Source organism: Trachurus trachurus, assembly GCF_905171665.1.
Source record: "Trachurus trachurus genome assembly, chromosome: 1".
NCBI lineage: Eukaryota > Metazoa > Chordata > Actinopteri > Carangiformes > Carangidae > Trachurus > Trachurus trachurus.
Window position 1 is genome coordinate 14516493 of NC_139891.1, and position 20848 is coordinate 14537340.

Here is a 20848-nt window from a genome sequence, read left to right on the forward strand (position 1 = left end):
ATGAGACTCTAACAGGACTGCAGCGAACAGGGCACCGATCAGGCTTCTCTACACTCAGATGAATTATTGACAGAAAACAGTGAGTATACTGTAAAGATGTACCATGTAGCATCACTTTGGTTAAAAATGAAGATGTTCTTTACATAAGGAAGGCATGTAGAGAGATCAAAGAGCAACACTGAATTTGCTGATTTTGTAAATACCAACCACTGAACACACAACATACACCCAGTTGCTAAAATAGCTTCAAGTCCATGAGGGCGGGGGGAGTCATTATAAGGCCACCCAGTGACATTTTGTTTTTGTGTGATGATGCAATTATGCTGCTGTTAGTCCGCTGGCCCCCCCTGCTTCTCTCCACTTTGAAGTTTCTGCTCCATTTCTTGGAGAGATGGGGGGTGGGAGGATAGTCGGGGATTATTATAGCAAAGACAGGGAGAGAGGGAGAGAGCAGAGGCACGAGTGGGGTGTGAGATTGTGTGCCCTCAATTACAAACTGTAAACACATTCAAGTCCTAACATTAACCGTTTTATGAATGTCTAATACCTGTGTAAGTGGCTCTGTGCTGGAATCATCTTTCCTTTGGGGTGGCTTCAGGCTCGTTTTCAGCACTGCTCTCATTATCCTGCCTCTCTTCCCATTGCTGGATTTTCAACACTTTTTTGAGAATGTTGTACAGCACTAGACTGTAGCATGTCAACTCCAGAAGAAAAGAAAAGAGTGGAAACGGAGCAGATAAGAATAGAGAAGCTGAAAAGGTGATGCTATTTATACTGCCAATAAAAGGTTTTCAATTGAAGATTTTTGAAAGATCAACATTTTAAGGCATGTGAAACAGACATAGACACAGTATTCCAAGGTCAGACTAAGTTGAAAACATCCTTCCATGTGTTTGGGAACAGGAAGAGCACAAACATCACTTGTCCTCCAGGAGATTAGAGACAGAATATGCAATTACAACGACCCTGATCTCTGACCGTGTGCATCCTCTAACTGTCGTCAGTGGCCATCGCTCAGGAAGGGCCTGACTTAAACAGACAGCCGACTAACGGTAAAACAATTCCTAGATAGAACTTCAATTGGAGATGGGACAATCACAGAGGCAATCACTCTCTAGCTTGAGGTACGGACAGAGCGAATTGCTGTAAAGTGCTTTTTCATCAGATATTGATTTTCAGTGGCTTTTCAGACTCAGACGGCAGCAGAAATTACATTATTGGAAATGGATATCCTGCTTATCTAGATAGAAATAAATCTGACACAGTGGGAGGGTATGTGTGTGTGTGTATTTTATGTGTGCATTTATAATGTACATGCACATGTGTGTTATGTGTGTGTGTGTGGTACAGTTTGGTTGGAATTTGTGTAGCTTGGATGGTGCTGCTGCAAGAGCACACAGCCAAGTTCCTCTGATTGACAGTCCAGGTTGGGGGAATGAAAACACTGCATTCCAGTGCTGTGTGTGTAAGTGTGTGTGTGTGTGTCTGCATCAGTAGTGGATGCTGTGCAATACATGTGTGTGTGTGTGCTAACAGTCAAACAGACTTTGGCACGTGCTGGGGATTATCAAAGACAACAACATACATCACAAGTTTACTCCAAGTCATTTATCACAGCTGCACTTCACAGGTGTGACAGTCCTACTGCTGCCTTACTTCTCAAGTAACGCAGATAATATGTGAATTTCAAAAGCATCAAAGATGTAATCAACCCACCAATCCGATTTTTTTTCACCAGCATATTAACTTTGCAAATACGTACAGTAAGCTTGCACAAATGATCACTACGGAATATGTGCACTTGAGAGCATCAAAGGCATCACTGTGAGGGAATATCAAAAGAAATCCTCCTACAGGTTGTGCTGTTCAGTGGTAAGACTAAAGCAAGTTTAATGCGCTGACAATTTGACTAAATCGTGTTGAGAGAATAGAGGATGATGATGAAACAATAGCACCTCAAAGGAGCAAATTCCTTTGCTCTCGTTTCTCTCGTTTTGTCTCCGCATTATACGGGCATAAAAAAGGATTGAGGGGGATCAATGGTGTTCTGTAAGGTACCACACACACACACACACACACACACACACACACACACACACACACACACACACACACACACACACACACACACACACACACACACACACACACACACACACACACACACACACACACACACACACACACACACACACACACACACACACACACACACACACACACACACACACAATAGAGTCTCTGTTTATTGGGAGGTAGGCTGGACTTCGCCTTCGCCTGGCTCTGCCCACAGGGTCCTCATGCAGTAAAGGAAAACTTACACACCCGAGACACACCTGCGGCATCTGATGTCTGTTTGGGCAGATCTCAAAAGAAATGGGTCATAGATGTTTCTTTGTTCATTTAGCTCCACATAAAGTGACTTTCACACCTTTAGCCTGGGTGCTGTTGTTCAGACCAAGGAAAAAATGTTTACTAGGCCTGCACGATATCAGCAAAATGTCTGATGTGCGATGGCGCTGTTCAATATCACGATATGACTTTAGATAAATAAGAAAATATTCATATACTCCAAACATAATAAGTCAACTAAACACAAAAGAGCTTCGTCTTATATTCGGGTCAATGTATAAAAATATATACCGTATGTATCGTTTAGGGATTTATATTAAAGGTTTACTGTTTAATTCCGTGTAAACGTTTACACGTGTACACTGACACACCCCTACTTCTGACCAAATCTGGATAAAATATTTGATCTCCTCCTCTCCCCCAGTGTTACCACGGCTCATCTTTCCTTTTTTTCTGTTTATTTACTTTTTTCGGCATACGTGAACGATATTGTATATATATTGTATTTGGTCCGATAGTTCGAACCTTCCAAAAACATGCTTTCACATTACGCAGCAGCGGACCTTGGTCCAGGACAGTCCGGACCGAGACCACCTCCCGAGGCCGGACCAAAGACTCGGTCTTTAGTCCGGATCATGGTCCGGGGGAGCTTTCACATCTGTCACTTTGGTCCGAACTAACTGGAAAGTCCAAAAGTCCGGACCAAACAGGGTAAGTGTGAAAGCGCCCTAAATCGTGTCAGAAAAATGCTCGATCACAGTCTGCGACGAGTTACAACCACGGAAAAGACAATGCCAGTGATACCATGCACCACACTGAAGTTCACCAAGATTATAAATATTTGTAGTCATAATAATTTGGAAACACGAATCCATGGTGAAAGAAAAGACACCTCTTAAAGGAAATCCGTAACAGATTAATCTTATCACGTGGTCTCACAAGAACAGAGGCGAACGGACAAAGTTTGTCTGATTCACACTGGACATGTTAGGTGTGAAAGTGCTGCAGGTGTGAGTACATTTACCCGCCAGGTTGGTCCTATTGTGCTTACTGACCTAGTCAATGCTGTCAGAACACACTTTGTGACGCCAACATCTCTTCAGCCAAGCAAACACACAGACGTGAACCTAACTTTTGGAAATGGCTGCATACTGGGTGAGAAAAATCAAAGAAGAAAAAAAAATTACGCTAAGCAGCAGATCTAATGAAACAGCATGGTGACGCCTTTGTGAAAACCTTGTCATCCACTCATCACATCAGCAGAGAGACCGCAAAGATTAACACGGTCATCTGGAACATACATATGCATGTTGAAGATGAGGAATAATGCGCTATGCAGCGTGGATGAGTCATCCTGGCTCACTCAGTATGATTAACATGGAGGATTATCTATATAATCTGACTGTGAGGAAATCACAGATGCATTTGTGTGACTATATGCAATTTCTGGAGTGGCTCAGTTTTGAAAGTGTCAGTCTGTTGCCCCAGTCATTTCTACATGCGGTATACCTCCGTACAGGGTTATCAGAATCTCTGTGCTGACACAAATTAAACTTTTCTGTTCTGAATGTTTTAAACAACAACCAAACTAAATTGAAGCTAAACACAAGAGATAAGGACTTTCTCATGCATATGAAGATTAATGTAAAAAACAACAAAAAAAAAAAAACAGTTGGCTCTTATTTGACTTGTGAAGTAATATGTTTTAGTATCTGTTATTTAGGCTGCTTGCATATTCATACAAAATATGTTAACATGTTAACAAAATGTTTGTTTGTACGCTCCCTTACAAATGGTTTTTCACATTTAATGTAGTGTAGATCTTAAATAAAGGACAGATGGTTTTATATGCTGTATAGATTGTAAAGACCACCACACCAATAAATTAATCTTACATGTTACATTTTTACAAAAGCTTAAAACTAACACTTCAACAAACTAATTCTGTTGTGTGGAAAATTACTTGAATTAAGTTTCTTAGCTGCAAGTTCATCAAGAAGTGTTTTATGGCCCTGCAATTCTGGGAACAATTTAACTACATTCATTACCATAGTAACTACAGGTGTGGCCAAATTAAGCCAATCGTAGAGTCTTTCTCGAAAGGTTAGCCTACAACATAACGCTGCTTTGAACATTTAGAGTTTTCTCTGTTAATTAACGTCATTACACTGGCCTAAGGGAAACCTACTCAAAGCACCTGGAACATTTTTTGTGCAGTTACGAACATGACAGCACTGACAAATCGCTGGTTTACTGCCTAGCTGTTCGTGTGCAGATACTCGACGAAGTCATGACCTTCTACGACTTCAAAGCAGGAGACAGTCGGTTATCAACTGCCGCCCTTGTGCTTTAAGACAGACTGACTTAATCACTGTTGTCTCAATGTTTTGGCATTCATTACTTCTTCTATCTACAGCTCTATCTCCTCAGACACCATGCACAGACAGTTGAGGAGTATTAGTGTTCACGGTGAGAGGGAAAACACTGGTTTTTGACCCTTTGTGGAATGCAGCGTGTGTGTCTGAGATTACGCTTTGCATAGACGAGTGAAGATAACAGGCGAGCTAAGGCTTCATGGGAACGTGAGGCAGCGTACCTAAGGGCAAAATTGCACAGAGCCACTAACTGACAGAACATGTATCTGTGATTAAAAAAAAAGTTTGAAATAAGTCAAGTAGCATCAATGGAATTGGGAGACGGACAAAAAAGATTAAGGAAGCAAAAGGTCTATTCTGTGGATGTCATGCATGTCTCTGTTCAAACAAATGTTTGAGTGCAAGAATCTGGACTAAGACTAGTTTATGTCCTCATGACCTGCCTCACCTTCCTCACAGCTGACGAGACATGAAGAGTAAGAAAATGTAAGAAGAGAGAGAAGAAAGAGAACAGGAGACAGACAAGACACAGAGACATCATGAGAGGTTAAAACGGATGACAGAATGTGAACTTGAGGCAGCAATGTTAAGAGGGGGGGGGGGATCAGAGTTTGAGACACCTGTTCTGACAAGTCGTGACAAGACACTTGAAGCTGTTACATAACATAAACAATATGTCAGTATCTCCAGCTCAACGACATATATGTTCACACTGAGAAAGCTGATGTAAGATGCCAATCTCCATTTTTATTTGTATCATCATCACATGCAGACACATGCATGCATGGTTTCACAAGAATCCCACTGTGACAGAATAATTTAAACCACAATGGTGCGCCTACAGTTACAACCTTGTCAGTGCCATTTCACAATCATTAATTATTGAATATCTGCTGATGCCTCATCTCTGTCAAATACAGTGATGGCTGAACTATATAATGGCTGCACTGTGCACCAGTATCTTAAAATAGAGGTAGCTTGGAAATCTGTAAAATTACAAGCCTACATTTGGATATGCTGGTTGACCAAATAGTCAGAATAAGTATAGGCGTTAATATTGTGTAAAAAATGAATCCACTTCAACAGAATTAAGTGTTTGTAATTGTGCTGATTAGTTAATAATTAAAGTAATTTCTGTAAAACTGTTTTGACATAACAAGTCACTTTGTAAACGCATCCATGGAAACAGACAATTTTTCACTGATGTATTAATACAACAATTCAACCATTGATTATAAAAATAACTCAGATTATCTGATAATGACAATAATGTTGTATATGTTTGTGCACTCAGCATGGAGCTATTTGAAAAGCTTTGATAAAATGACAGAGGATGATGGCAGATGCAGACTGGTCATGAAAAAAAACATTGAAGTTCAAATAGTTTTCAACCAAAAGTAGCACTTCTATAGGCCTAATGGACCCACAAAATGCCAGTGAAATAAGGTCAACGTGACCTTTTTTTTTTCTTTTTAAAGCCAAACAGGCTCTGCCTCTCCTGCTCACTGACACATGCTGTCAGGGTGGATCTTTATTAAAACTGTTGGCTGCAGGTTATTCGTTTTTGCTGCTTTGTGGCTTAATCACTAACCATGCTGCGCATTAGGGAAGGGTTCATCCGTGTTAATGGAAAGCAGGTTCTGACAGGTGGCATTCCCACAGGGCAATGGATTACAATAAACAAAAGGGTATAAACTGTGTCTGGCTTGAATACCAGTCAATTTTAAAATGCATTATTCGGCGATGCTGTCAATGCAGGCAGGCTCAGGACTTTCAGTTAGCAACACAATAGTGCTGGAGGAGCACTGAAAAAACCACAGGAACATGTCGCCATGGTTATATGTTTCAATAATTTTTCCTGTTTTTTTTTCTTTCTACTAATGAGTTTTCTCACCATGTACACATGTAGACAGTATTTATGTTGGTGTGTTCGTTCAACGATGTGTAAGACATGTATTGGCTTGCTTCAGTGATCTGTCTATGTGTGCAGGATTAGTGTGTGTGTGTGTGTGTGTGTGTGTGTGTGTGTGTGTGTGTGTGTGTGAGTGAGTGAGAGAGAGCGAGAGAGAGAGAGAGAGAGAGAGAGAGAGAGAGAGAGAAACAGGTTTGGAGAGGAATGCAGGACTGGTGTAATCCAGTCTCGGTTCATTTTTGCTATTGTCATAGAGTCAAAAGCCTGTAGCTCTGTGTGCCATGGGGCCTCGCAGCTCAGTCACGATTACATTCATCGTCTCACAGAACACACTGCCGTCAAATCCACATCAGCACAACACAGTGCAACATTACAAAGACAATTACAAATACAGCTGTAGGTACAGTAAACCACGTCGTGAAAACAGAGATGATTTATCCAAAAAGTTCTTGCTCTGAAATAACTTTGAGATACAGCACATTCACTACCAGCTGATAAGACATTTTTCAATGTCAAGTCATAGAGTTTGCATAAATATATTCTGCAAGGGCGTTGAGTCACCTTGTAAATGTCTAGTCAGGCAACATAATGTTTAACTTCCCTCCTTTCTCATTATCACTGTGGACAAACAAACTGAATTTCAGCCCTGCATTAAAGAAATTACAGACGATGCTGCTGATCCTTCAATCCCCAGCCTCTCATGATCTGTGATTGTAGCTGTGGAGAAAATGAAGGTGGAGTTCACATTAAATGACTCATTCATGAAATATAAATGTAAGAAATGTTGATTGCAGCACTCATGGAATTGAGGAGTATTGATTTAATAACCATGATCCTATCAGGTCCCATCCTACTGTAGCTGTGCAGTGACTTGACTTCACCTCCATATTTAGTTCAATGTCAGTGGGGAGGAGGTGTCTCTCCGTTAGGTAGTAAACCCAGGCTTTTATTATTTTGTTTATATCTGATCCCAAATGTCAGTGTCTGGGACGCTTTAAAGGTTAAAATACACCATGTGAAGCATCTTGTGTCTTCTGACATTCATTTTTCATCCAAGTCTGGTTCCACAGCCATTTGTACCAGGGTCAAAGGTCTTGGATGGTTCCCAGGACCCAACACCATGGGTGAGCAGCATTTCATACCACTAAAACCAAGTCACCAGGCTGGTACTGGGGAATATTTCCTGTTTTCCATGGCAACTAGTGTGTCCCATCAAGGTTATAGGCACACTTAAGACAGTCAGGGTAGTCTCCCCTGACCTGGGCAGGCAAACAAGTAATCCACAACAGCCCAGTTAAAAGGCAATAGCCTACGTCTATAATTATATTATACACAGTGAGATGTGTTATAGTAGCTCCAAACATCATACTGTACTGTTCCATAACTAGTGCAAAGCAAGTCCAACAAGGCCACACTGATATGTGGGAAGTCTTCATGCTCCGCCCTCCCTGCTGTGACTGACAAACTCAACAATTAGATTGTCAAGTTTAAGAAAATTGCAGCTTCTGCTGATAGAGGTTTGCCGTTATGTTAAGCAGTTGGAATATGTTGTTTAAATGAATTTGAGACAAAAAGCATGGCTGTAAGCATCAAAAGGCATTGTTACAAAATTCTAAGCCGTGATGACTGAAAAGGATGTTTTTAGTGTATGTGCGGTATAGCATTTCCGCTGCAGCTCAGAACAAAACCACACAAACAGAATGGGCTTAAATCAGCTCATTTCAACAGTGGGATGTAGATCTGTTGTTGGCATTTTGCACTATTCAGCAACAGGTGAATTTCTTACAAATTAGTTGTGAATTGGCAGTATTAAGACTTTTTTTTAACCATGTAGGCTAATTAACGAGACAACAGCAACAACAACAACACTGGCCAGCTTGCTGGCAGAGCTGAATTGTGACAGTGCTTCGGTTTTTTCCCCACACACAAATAATACTAAAAAGTTATGCCATTCATCAATGGTTTAATGCATTTAAATAATTTCATGATATTCAATAAAACATACCCATTACTAATGCGCACTCATGCTCTGCCAGAACTTAAAATGCATACCAGCACTTCAGTGAACAAATATCATTCAGGTAATTCTCCTGTTTCCTACGTGCTGCACTTGATGACTAAACACACATTATGACTGAATAACTACAGCCATACAATATATTTGTCTTTGTGTGACGTACTATGGTGGAGTTATTTATGCATCATGTTTATTCTTGCTTTAATTTGTTCATTATAGGAAAATGTGGTTTGCTGTGAATACATTATAGTTGCACAATCCTATCTATCAGACTGTCCTATTGTCATACTAAATTACCAATATCTCTTATGAGTTGGGGGAGTAGGGTGCTGCTGTTAGACACAAGTTCATGCACAACTGAATTAACAGGCTCCACCAGCTTTTTTTTGCGTAATTGCAAGCAACAAATCATACCCTCAGCATACTTTGATATCAAAATTCTGCCCAAACTCACACATTCAATCCGGGACAAAAGCACTGCATGAGATTAATTGCTCTGTAGCCTATAATTTACACCATCATGATCGTTTTTGTTGTTTTTTTTCATATGGTAACTAAGGAAGCTGACAATGGCAGTCCCACCGGTGAGAGGAGCTTGAAAAACTATTAATGTGATCAGTCACAATGCCGATTCGGAATATTAACAATGGTTTAAGATTATATGATGAAGATATGTTTGTGCATGTACTATCTGTATATCACACCCAGCTAAAACTAATGCAGTCAAGCAATACATTCTTGAAGGTGATGTATCATGCTCCATTTCTACAGCTTTTAAGATTTGTTTTTATTCTGAAGTCACTAGTAGACTATAGTTAAAAGATAAATTCAGAGAAGGACACTGATTAATTCTGGGAAGCTAAAATGCTAACAAATTATCCTGTAAAAGACGTCTCTCGTCTTTTTAAAGTTATTTCCTCAGACCATTACTTTGACAAACATTACTTTTCTGGCCAATCCTTGTCTGCTTGATACATTGTTGTTGGTGTCAACAGAAGGGCATGTGCATTGTGCACAGCCCAGACAGGGTAAACTGAAGATGTTAAACGTTCTTCTGTCCTGCTCCCTCCCTCTCTCACGAACTGTCAGACGGGATTTTTGAGGTTTTATGTCAGCAGCTCATTGCAAATGAAAGGAATGCCACACACAGCTAGACAAACAGAATGATTTAAAGAGCACCGTTTGAATGCTGCCTTTTTTGCCTCAGCACAAAACAAGGAAAAGAAGACAGACAATAGGACAAGCCTATATGCAATTTAGACTGCAGCTCACACATAGATGTTAGAGCGTGGCTGGTATCTCAGCTATGTTAGAACCAACATGGTGACATAATGCAGAAACATGCTGTAGGTCAGGTGAGCTCACTGTGGGAGTGATTTAGCATATAGTACAGTATAGTATAGTATGTCTCCAGAATGTCAATACTGTACTAAGAAATGAAATCATCACACTCACACATTATGCTAACATGGTTTGTGATACTTAATAGGGCCCTCATTTTACACAAAAATACTCATCATGGGTAGAGAAAACAATTAAATACTCAATGGTTTTTTGATTACACGAGAAAATAACCCTGATGACGTCGATGTAGGGTTACATCAGCTTGAGCTTGGAGATGTTTAACAGAAAGCCTGCAGTACATACAGTGGGTGTTACGTACCAAGCAGGAAGCAGGAATGGACTGGTAAAAGTTAAACAAATTAAACTAAAATATGAGATATCATGGACATGGACCATCAGTTTCTGTTTTTTCAATCTTTTCAATGTTTCTCAAGTTTACAGAAGCAAAATACTTAACTTACTTAAGAGAGAAATCCATGTTACATATGGACATCAAACTGTGATGGCCGGAGTTCCCTAAGCACTTTGTGCCAAAGCTGTTCCGCTGGGAACAAAAACTATTATTCACTGAACAATTTCCATTGTTTCTTCACTTCAATCATGAGACCTTTCCATCAGTGAAAAAAAACAAAAAAACTTGTTGCATGGCCATGGTCTTAGTGATCTCTTGTTTGCAACTGCAACATCTTTGTGCATGCTCTGCTTCCTGAGTCTTATCTTCTGCTCACCCATAATAGAAGCATGGCATGTTTGTGCAATGTGTACACAACCAGGCAGAGCAGTGGCATCATAGCATCAAGAGAGAGGGAGTGAAACTAACAATCACAGAGGAGTTAGTTTCTGATGACAGTGCTAGAGTATGCACGGGACAGAGAGAGATATGCTGTGGGCGATATGGCAGTGAGGAATTTCCCTCTTGCTGAAAATTCATCCATCACCCATTTTGCCAAGCAAAGAAGAGCAGGATTTCATCACTCGCAGCTACTCTTTTGTCTCCTCCCCTTTATCTTTTGCTTTTTTAATCTCTCTCTCTGGCTTGTCAGAGTCTGACTCTATCCTCCTCTCCTCAATGAAAAGATAAAACTCTTGCTGATTGGTGGTGCTGACGACCACACAGTTTCTCCAGGTCTTTTAACAGCTCTCACACTCACTCTACTCCTCTCACTTCCACTTTGTACATTTGAGAAGATATCTGCAGATTCATATCAAAATCAAACTGCTTTGCAAGTGAGTAGCAGATCCACCTGCTGTGTTTCATATGCATCAAAGCTAAACTTCTCAACTGCATGCCTGGCAACAAACAGGCCAGCAGATAAGACGGATGAACTACTTTTCTGTTACCTAGAATCTGCCTTTATTCCCTGCACACAAAGCATTTTAGTTACACATGGAACATCTAGTTTGATTCTTGCACAACAGAGCTATAACTTCAACATGCTCCGAGTGTCACTGCATTCAAGGTAGGTTCTTCACACAAACAGTACACACCACTGCCAAAGGACAGGGGGCCTCCGTGGCGGTGACGACAGCTTAGCTAATTTCACAATTTCCCCCGGACGGTCTAAATCAGGAGTGGTGCTGATCTGTGATCAGCTATAGCCTCTTGGCTGCTGTGTCACTTAAATTCCCATGTATCCTTTGGAGTAATCATTTACATGCAACTCTTCTTTGAAACCCAAAGGCGTATGCCTACATGTTGAAACAGACGTTCAAGGAAGTTACTCCTGAGAGGTAAATTAAGTCAGAGGTGAGTCACACCCCCTGGATATGGCCCCAAGCCCCTCCACCCCCCTCCCCAGTTCCTCAGCCTGACAGAAGAAGAGCCATGTCAGGAGCTCCTGCTGGGATCTCTGCTTGTAAAGCCGTATGCTCAGCTGCACACTAAGCAGAGTTTGTTTGATGTCTTCCAAATTAGAAACTGGCTCTTAATATCAAGCTGGGGTTAAAAGTGATGAAGCAGCAGTGCATTATGCCATACGATTAATAAGAGAATCAGGAAATAAATGTAAAATTGATAAAGAAATAAAGAACTTTAGATCTTGGCTGCATTGTGTGTGTTTACTGTAGGGGGTGTGGTGGGATGCAGCTGCAACAGCAGCAAGGAAAGTGTCAGAAGATAGCTTCACTATCTTAACCACCGCATCATAAAAGTCATGAAAGTACCTTGCAGACATGAGGCTTTTGTTTAATTACTCCCTATAAAACCTTTGAAGTATACAGACCAACCGGTTACTATACACACATTATGGAATAAAGTAGCCTATCTTCTAAGATAATAAAAAAAACTACCATTTAGATAAGGTATTCAGCTGCCAACGTGCACAATTTAACATGTCTGTGTCCAAGTGTAAAAGTGATTTCTAGTTTGGTTCAGTTTGGATTTAGGGGGTCAAAGAGTGTTAGAAAGTAATAGTGACTTTTGAACAGCCAAATAATAATTGATAGGGTTTTTAATCTATAACTCTTTTGTTCACAGTGTTTAACAGAGGTCAGACAAGTCAACAGCTGCCGGGGCTGTCCAGCTCTGGCAGGGCTCACTTCCACCACTTGGCCCACATTCAAAAGGTGTCAACCAGGCACGTATTCAAGCAAACTTCTTGACCAAAATTCAAGTACATTAGGCTAGAGTCTGATGTTGTTCGAAATAAACGAAAGTGCACTTACCTGTTCAGATTTGGCCACTTGAACTTTTTTTTTTAGTCCAATAAACTGAAGAAAGAAAACGAAACCAAACAGGAAAATAAGAGGCTAGAGGACACACGGCAGAAAAAGGCAAAAACGAGGCGGCAATCCCGTTAGCAGCTTCTGGGACTTTACGAGACCAGATGAGTTACACACGACACCAAACTTCCTCCTCGTGCAGCTGAACACCTGAGTAGCTTCTGCGCCGAGCGGGCTCCGAAAAAACACCGAGCTCCGTCACACAAACGCCGGTCGACACGTCGTAAAAGTTTGCCAAGCCTTTTTTTTACAGGACTTTATGTAGTTTCACAAGGAGAGAGGAGAAGAAGAAAAAAGTCGAGGTGAAGCCGTCCTCAGAAAGCCGCTCTCAGCGCCTCCCTTTCGTGTCTGAGCCCGTCAGTGAGGGGGGAAAGAGTCGGTGTGTCCGGTGGTTACCTGACTCCAGTCATTACGGTGAGGCCAGCCCTCCTCACAGCAGCAGCAGCAGCAGCAGCAGCAGCCTCATGTTTCCTGTTGTCGCCCTGAGTGCAGAGCAGAGAAACATGCAGCTGCCATCAGCAGCAACAGGTTGAGATGCTCTCTTCTCTCATTTGATTAAAAATAGTGTTATAAAGAGGGGTTTTATAAGGCTAAAAGATCCAAGTCAGCAGTGTATTTGCCGTTTACTCTTCATTTAAGTGGCAGTCTAATGTGCTAGCCTACAGATGCTTCAAGATTGTCATTAAGTTTTAACAACTGATTTAATTACTTAAAATCATGAAATCATTCTAAACTCTCAGTTCCGAGACATGCAAAAATGTGTTGAATAGAAACAGGAACTATACTGTAGGTTATGGGTAGGCCTATAATTATTGTGAAAAAGATTTTTCTGGATGAAAGTGGTGCCTCAAAAGTGCAGCCTTTCTTTTAGCTCAAGTAGGATATGGATTACTGCCTTTTAGCATTCAGGGAATAGCCTATAGTCTTACATTTCTAGGCTATTGTCCTTTTTGGGATTGCTCTGTTCTAGGTATTTAAGGGTGGATTCCACAAGTTTATGTGACAGCATTAAGCACTATTTATTTCTTAGAAAAGAAGGGATTTAAATAGTACGAAGTCTGATAAATAATGACTAAGACTCGAGGAGACAATAAAATTAGACTTTTAGTGACATTTGTTGTTGATTGTGACTCATTTGTGCTGGATTAAGCAGCTTTTAGCGCTGTGTGCATGTCAAATGTAACTTGTGAATTAAAATCTGAATATCTTTCTGTAGTTTTCAATGAAAATATGAGTGAATGGAAAATTCAGAGGACATGGGCATTTGAGAAGTGGATGGGTTGGTTGGAAGATTTCCTTTGCTCTGTCTGTTAATTCCATTCTTTTGTGTTTTTTTCCCATGTAAAACAGGATGACTGAGTAAATCCACAGTAAACCTTCTTGGCTGCTGCTGCTTTTGTAAAGGAGCAAACTACAACTTCTCACTGCCATCTTTCATAATGGGAAGGTAAGTGTGCCATACTGTATTCTTAATATGGAAGGATTAGTTGAATTTAAAGGAGTCATTAGTCATACATTCTGCTGTTGCTACATTGCCAACATCACCCTCAATAATGCAGATGCCAAGAGTAGAGTTGAATACTGTTCAACAGCCAACTTTATTCCTGTTCATGTTTATGTTGCCTATCACTTTGTTTGTGATAGGCAACTGTGACTTTGGAAAATTGTGACTTTGGAAAATCTTCGTCTTTAAAACACATGAAACAACTGGGATCTCCAGCTGTTTTTTTCAGTAGGCTATAGGCTTGGCTTACTTTTGTTTTATTTCCTGCTTTTATTGTAAACATTTTCTTGGTCCATAAACAGTTTGTGTTTTCATTCAGATGGACTAAATGATCTATGGCCTGTAGCAGAGTCCATACTCTCTGAAATTATCTTTGATAGTATTAGAAAAAACTAATTCTCCTTGAATTGACCATATTACCTCATGTTTCATATTTCCCAAGGTGACTGTGGGAAAGATAGAAAGTTTTGTTCATGAGTGACAGCCAGGGCAGACCAAAGACACAATTCAACCACTCTATAGGTCCGTGAAATAAAACTAGGCCAAGTTATTTTTATGTATATTTCATTATAGCTTACTCATATTTCATTTATACTACAATATACTCCAGGCTAGTTTTCAGATTAATTGCTCTTTTTTTAAGTTTGACCAAATTTAGGGTATTAACGCCTGAAGTCATAGCGTAACGGCATCTTTAGAGATGGTCAGTATTTTAGCCTCATAAATTACAGTTTAGCTGACCTGTGCTGTATCTTTTTTATAATCCCATTTTAGTAAAAATCTGATTAATTCTTTATAGCTGAAATTCCCTAGCATGGCAATTTGAAGCAAAAGAAAGTCCTTGGCTCTGATCCACAGTGATAGTGTATGAAATGAGCACATCCACTGACTCGGCCTACTTCTTATTCCCAAAGACAAGAGCGAGTCTTCACATGAGCAGCCAGATAGTAGGAGCACAGAGGCTCATATTGCTAGCTTTCCCTTTGCAGCATGGAAAATAGTCAGTCTGTTTTTTTTGTGAGTGTATTTTGAGGTGAGGTTTTGTTAGCGTAGCAACATTTCTTTAACAATACTGAGTGCATGTGCTTTTGTACCTGTGTGCTCATGCATATGAGTGCCAGCACCTTCTTAACACTGCTCTTTGTTCGGTTGTGCGTGTGCTTGTATGTGCTTGTGTAGCATACTGTAGAAAGAGCATTTGTCTCTATGCATTTGCTCCCCATTGCATACAATACGCATGTGGAAAGGGAATGAGGTTGGTTTGTATTGTGTTTTGCGGTATTTCATTTTGAAATAGTCAACAAACTATTAACTGTGCAGATGCTTGTCAACCAAAAAGATTGTGTTCACCATCTGAAGGGCAGGCTGGTCACATATAACAAAGTGTGAAAATACTTTGCCTGTATGGTTGTGTACATAAGGGACAGGTTTGTCCTTAGTACTCGACGAGAATGTCAACATTGAGGGATTCTACAAAGCCCCAGGTTGCGATAAATGTCTATGGTTTTTTGTGTGTGTTTTTTTATTTATACCCACTGCCAATATTTCGGTACTCTCTAATATGTGCATATTGCAGCTATAGTAGCTATAACATTGTGATTAGGGTACTGATTTTATGGCCACTTGGGGGCAGAAGAAACAAGCAGTGAACACAGCACATGATGCACTGCGCAGGCACAGTGCTAGTTATCGTAAAGTTGTTGCTAAATTTGCCCGGTAAAGGTTGAATTTAGTAAGTGGAGAATTAGCAGAATGCCACCATCTATTGATCAAAATAGGAATTGCAACAGAACAGAACAGAAAAATAATTCCAGCAGTGTTGCCAGGTGTACGATAATTACCGTACTTGTATGCAATTTTGCCCTCTGTACGATGTACGATCAATAATCCCAAAAAGAACCAAATGTCCGATAATTTGACTATTTTGTGAATGTATGGTTGTCATCAGCCTGCCACAACTATTGGCCAGAGATTTTTGTGAACTCTGAAGGCAGAGATATTTTATGGAAAAGCAATATTTGTACTCTGCACCCCTCTAAAGGCCTAGTGGATGTATTATTTTTGAAAAAATATAGCTTTTAATAAGCATTATATTCAACCTTTGAGCAGGTAAAACAGAGGGGTTTTCTATATTTTTGGTTAAAAGAACAATAGATTAATGGGCCAAAAATCCAAAACAATGATGAAAGACGCTCCAAAATCCCTTCAGATTAGGGGATAATTTGTACTTCGGTATGGGTATGGGTATATCTTATCTTATCTTATCTTATCTTATCTGTTTGTTGGCTATACACACTCAGCCCTGTACTTGCTTGCTCTACTTAAGACTCCTATGTTTTATCTGTCTCCTGTGTCCCTGTAGTGCCCTTGATTTCACTCTAGTCAGTGTGTATCTAAAGGCATCAACTGTCATGCAGGAAATGCTATAGAAGTGTGCACACCAGCAGAGCATGAGTTAAAGTGATGGTGCGGATAATAAAGATGTCCTTTGGGAGACTGTAAAAGACAGATATTAATATAGTCACTGAAGTATAGTAAAGTGGTTTCCTTGTCCTTGCAGCAAGCAGGTACTCCTGTGGCATTAAAACATTTTTACATAAAAGCCTCTATGTGTAAAAACTGTCCAGGAGGTTTTAAGACAATGGTTTTCTACGAATTCTGTGAAATAATTGCAATAGCCATACATGGATTTTATGGATGTGTTTAAGTGGTAGCTGTAATAATGATGCAAAGAAAAGTTCTAGAGGAAGTAAATGCGCTGACATATTGCCTGATTTCTGATAAGTTTTTTTTTTTTTTCTGAGCTTGTTTTCTCATCCACAAAACGCAAACTTCTTGATATCTCAGAGAGTATTGGCGGTCTAGTTGCATCAGTGCGTGCTTATTTGTCCCAGCTTGTGAGGGGGTTTCATTCAGGCATGAGAATTGAATGGTGGTGTGTGAGCAAGGCCTTTTTTAAGTGGCACTTGTTTCATTAATATTGTGTATGTGCTTTTAAACGTGTAAGAGAGAGAGAGAGAGAGAGAGAGAGAGAGAGAGAGAGTATTTCTGTTTATGCACATTTCCTCACTCATTTTACTCTATGATTGCAGAGAGTTACCATGGGAACTATGACATCTGTGACACCATGTGATTTTATCCATCTATCTCAGAATAAAATACCTCTACCGTGAGAGGTCCATAGTCCCTCTCTAGCTGTGAGTAATTTGTTTGAGTGCAGCAAGAGAGTGGACAGCTTTTACAATGCTGTTTCTTATACATTTGGCTTAAAGGATGTATTTGGAGAGTTGTATTGGCAAAGGGCGAAATTGCAGGCTGCTCCACTCCTTGTCCTCTTTCTTCTTCTTTGATTTAATTTCTCTGAGGCATACTCAGACAATACTGGACCCCTATACTGGATTTTAAGGTAAAGAGATATCATGACCCTAATTTTTCATCCCTATTATGTTAAAGGGATAGTTCAACATTTTGGCAAATTGGCCCATTGCCATAATCCCTATAATCATAGATTTGTTAGCTTTATTTGTCGGTGCGAGCTATTTTTAGAACGGCTGAGCAGAGCAGCGAGCTGCTTAGAACTACTGTACTGTACGCTATAGAGGCTCATGGGATTTCTTGGTTTCCCTCATCAAACTCATCAAATACACAATCCAACAACTCCAAAATGCTCTCGTGGACAAGTTGTGACCTTAACAGAACGTTACGAGACAGAGTTGTTTTCGAGGTAAATTCATGCAAAACCGCTGATGCATGTTTCCTTCAGGGGCAGTTTTTCGGCAAGCAGTCTCTACATTTGCCTCAAAAACAACTCTGTCTCATAATGTTCCATCATTATCTCATAGCGTGGTGAATGTGCAGGTCACAACTTGACCACCAGAGCGTTTTGGAGTTGTTGTATTGTGTATTTGATGAGTTTGATGAGGGCACCCAAGAAATCCCATTAGCCTCCGTAGCGTAGCTCTGAGCAGCTCGCGGCTCTGCTCCGCCGTTCTAAAAATAGCTTGCACCGACAATTAAAGGTAATGAACCTACTGCTATGACTATAGGGATTATGGCAATGGGCCAATTTGCCAAAATGTTGAACTATCCCTTTAAGGGAATAATTTGGAATTTAGTGAAATACACTTCTTAGTTTTATTGCCAAAAGTTTGATGAGAGCATACAACTCTTGTGTTTGAAATTTGAAGCCTCAGAAAAAGGGGAAATAGTTGTCTCTGTCCAAATCCAACCAAGTCAAATAAATAGAAAATGCCAGTTTTATTGAGGATTTATGGAGGGATTATCCCTCTTGAAAAGTTGAGACTGCAGGTAGTAAGAACTAGAGAAGCATAAGCGAGATGCACTGATCATGGGAATGAGTGAACTTTAGAGGTGTAGCTTGGTGGATTTTGTTATCTTTGGACAGAGCTCAGCTTGGTGTGTCCCTCTGCTTCCTGGTTTTGTGCTAAGCTAAGGAAGCAACTGGTTTTGGCTGTAGCTTCATGTTTACTGACATGAAAGTGGTTTGGATCCTTTCATCTAAGTTTTGACAAACAAGATGGATAAGCATATTTTAGATTTTCTTTTTTAGTTTGTTTTTGAATAACATTCTCTCGAGCAGCCGTGCAAGAGCAGAGAGTAAGAACTCTGGGCTGGGGTCCACATGAAATACAAACCTGTGCAGCTGTGCCTTTGGGGTATTTCCCAGTGTCCAGCAGTCGACTGGAGCTTGTCTAAACAGGCACCACCACACTTCAGTGTACATACCAGTAATGCAGAACAACACACTGTCCCTATTTTAGTCCTGAATGAGACAGAGAATTTGATAACCCTGCGATATGCAAGCGTATACCCATGCACACACACACCTATATACTGTAAGCAAGTTCACTATGAGCCAAAAGCTGATGGTGAGCTTGCACCTGAGGGCCCCTGACCCATATAGGACCACGTGCGGGATGCGTCCCACTTTTCCACTTGACGGTGCATCATTAACCCAACTGCCCGAAGTTACAATCCCTGCTCACCTGAGCTCCCATCGTCTTTCAAGTTGAGTACAGAAACACAAATCTTTGACACCCACACAGAGACAAAACACTATGCCTTCAGATCACTGTGGGCTTTTTCTCTCGCATTCCGATTTTTTCCATTTTCCCATAATTAAATCCACACATTCACACTCACACACAGAAACACACAGACCTGTGCATTCGCGCTCACTGAGCCCATGGTGTTTGCCCGTATCAAAGTGGTTTCCTGGGGTACTAAAGTGCACAGTGTCTACCATTTTAGCCACAGTGATGCCTCAGCCTCTGACACACATATAGTCCCTCCTCTCTCTCTTTTACTCTCTGTACATCTCTCTCTATACACCCTATCTCTCTCTGTCTCTCTCTCTCTCATACACATGCTGGCTCCTTTCTGCTTCTAGTCTCCGCTCCTTTTCATTCTCTGATTCCCCCTTCCTAATCTCTGTTTTTTCCTCCTCCTCTTTGCCTTTTCTTTCTTTTTTCTCTCACACATAGACACACACACGCACACACGCATACACACACACACACACTCCCCCTCTCCTCTCTCTCTTCCTCTCCTTGTATCCACCGGCAACTGTGCTGAGCAGCCTCGCTCTCCAAGCCAGTGGATCCCTTCACTTGACTAATTAGCCTTGAAGTGCTGTTGAAGATCATCATATTTAGCTTAGCGACCTAGCGGCAGGGTGCAGACAGATATAGACTGGGCTGGCTGGAGGCTGGGTGCCTGGCAGCGGGCAAGCTGAGCTCTCTATCTCTCTCTATTCACACTCAGTGCCGCCGGCTTCTCAGTGGCGGAGCGGCAGAAGTGAGAGGTGGTTTTGCTTTGAAAGAGACGATAAGTGGGAAAGAGAAAGAAGCGGAGCTAAGACCACAACAAAACCACAGAATGGGAGTCCGCTGCAGGAGCAAATCCTCCTAGAGAAGGAGGGCTCGGAGGAGGCAGTGGTCACCGTGCAGCAGCACAGCGTGCAACATACAGAGAATCAAGGTAAGAGTTTTTCAAGCCTGTTACTAGCCTGATTTTTCCTCGGGTTCTTTTTGGAAACAGATTGTTCTTGAACTTGTGTGTGTGAGAGAGGAAAAGAGGGAGAGAGTGATTGTTCATCTCTATTGTGCATCTCTATGACCCACATTGTTGAACCTGAGGTGCACAGCAGGAATTCTGTGCAGGATGTTCTCTCTCTCTCTCGCTCTCACACTCACTGTGTGTGTGTGTGTGTGTGTGTGTGTGTGTGTGTGTGTGTGTGTGTGTGTGTGTGTGTGTGTGTGTGTGTGTGTGTGTGTGTGTGTGTGTGTGTGTGTGTGTGTGTGTGTGTGTGTGTGTGTCACACACATATGCTACACAAACACACTCAGGCATCAGCTGTGTGGCATCACTTGTTGGTCTGATATTCAAGGTGACATGTAATGACTACCGCATTAATGGTCACTTGTATGTGTGTGTGTGTGTGTGTGTGTAAATGAGCCTGTGCATACAGGTGTGCAAATATCAGCAACAGTCTCTTCAAATATGTGCGTGTGTGTGTACTGTGCACGCACGCCAACAAGATAGTGAGTGGGTCTTTTGTTATAGCGGGTGCCAGTGCGAGTCTTAAGAATGCACATCATAGT

The 20848-nt window shown here is 41.0% G+C and overlaps 1 protein-coding gene, 1 long non-coding RNA gene and 1 pseudogene across 7 annotated transcripts in view; 2 read left to right on the plus strand and 1 right to left on the minus strand.

Annotated features, from left to right (window-relative positions):
- The window catches only part of palm3 (paralemmin 3), a 39517-nt gene extending 26707 nt beyond the window's left edge, over nucleotides 1-12810 (minus strand). For 4 of the 5 annotated variants that reach the window (XM_083979259.1, XM_083979261.1, XM_083979255.1 and 1 more), the window contains exon 1: nucleotides 12665-12810. The gene's annotated coding sequence lies outside the window, so the exon portion shown is untranslated. The remainder of the gene's footprint in view (nucleotides 1-12664) is intronic. The other variant, XM_083979258.1, reaches the window with a different exon arrangement.
- LOC310991571 lies at nucleotides 18-16404 on the plus strand. Its single transcript, XR_014595637.1, has 3 exons — nucleotides 18-79; nucleotides 12477-13135; nucleotides 14072-16404. It is a non-coding gene; the product is annotated as an uncharacterized lncRNA (long non-coding RNA).
- A 1859-nt stretch (nucleotides 16405-18263) lies between these two features.
- Nucleotides 18264-20848, plus strand: part of LOC310991562 (phospholipid phosphatase-related protein type 5-like) — a 52273-nt pseudogene continuing 49688 nt past the window's right edge. The window contains exon 1 of the transcript XR_014596477.1: nucleotides 18264-20225. The product of XR_014596477.1 is annotated as a phospholipid phosphatase-related protein type 5-like (transcript). The remainder of the gene's footprint in view (nucleotides 20226-20848) is intronic.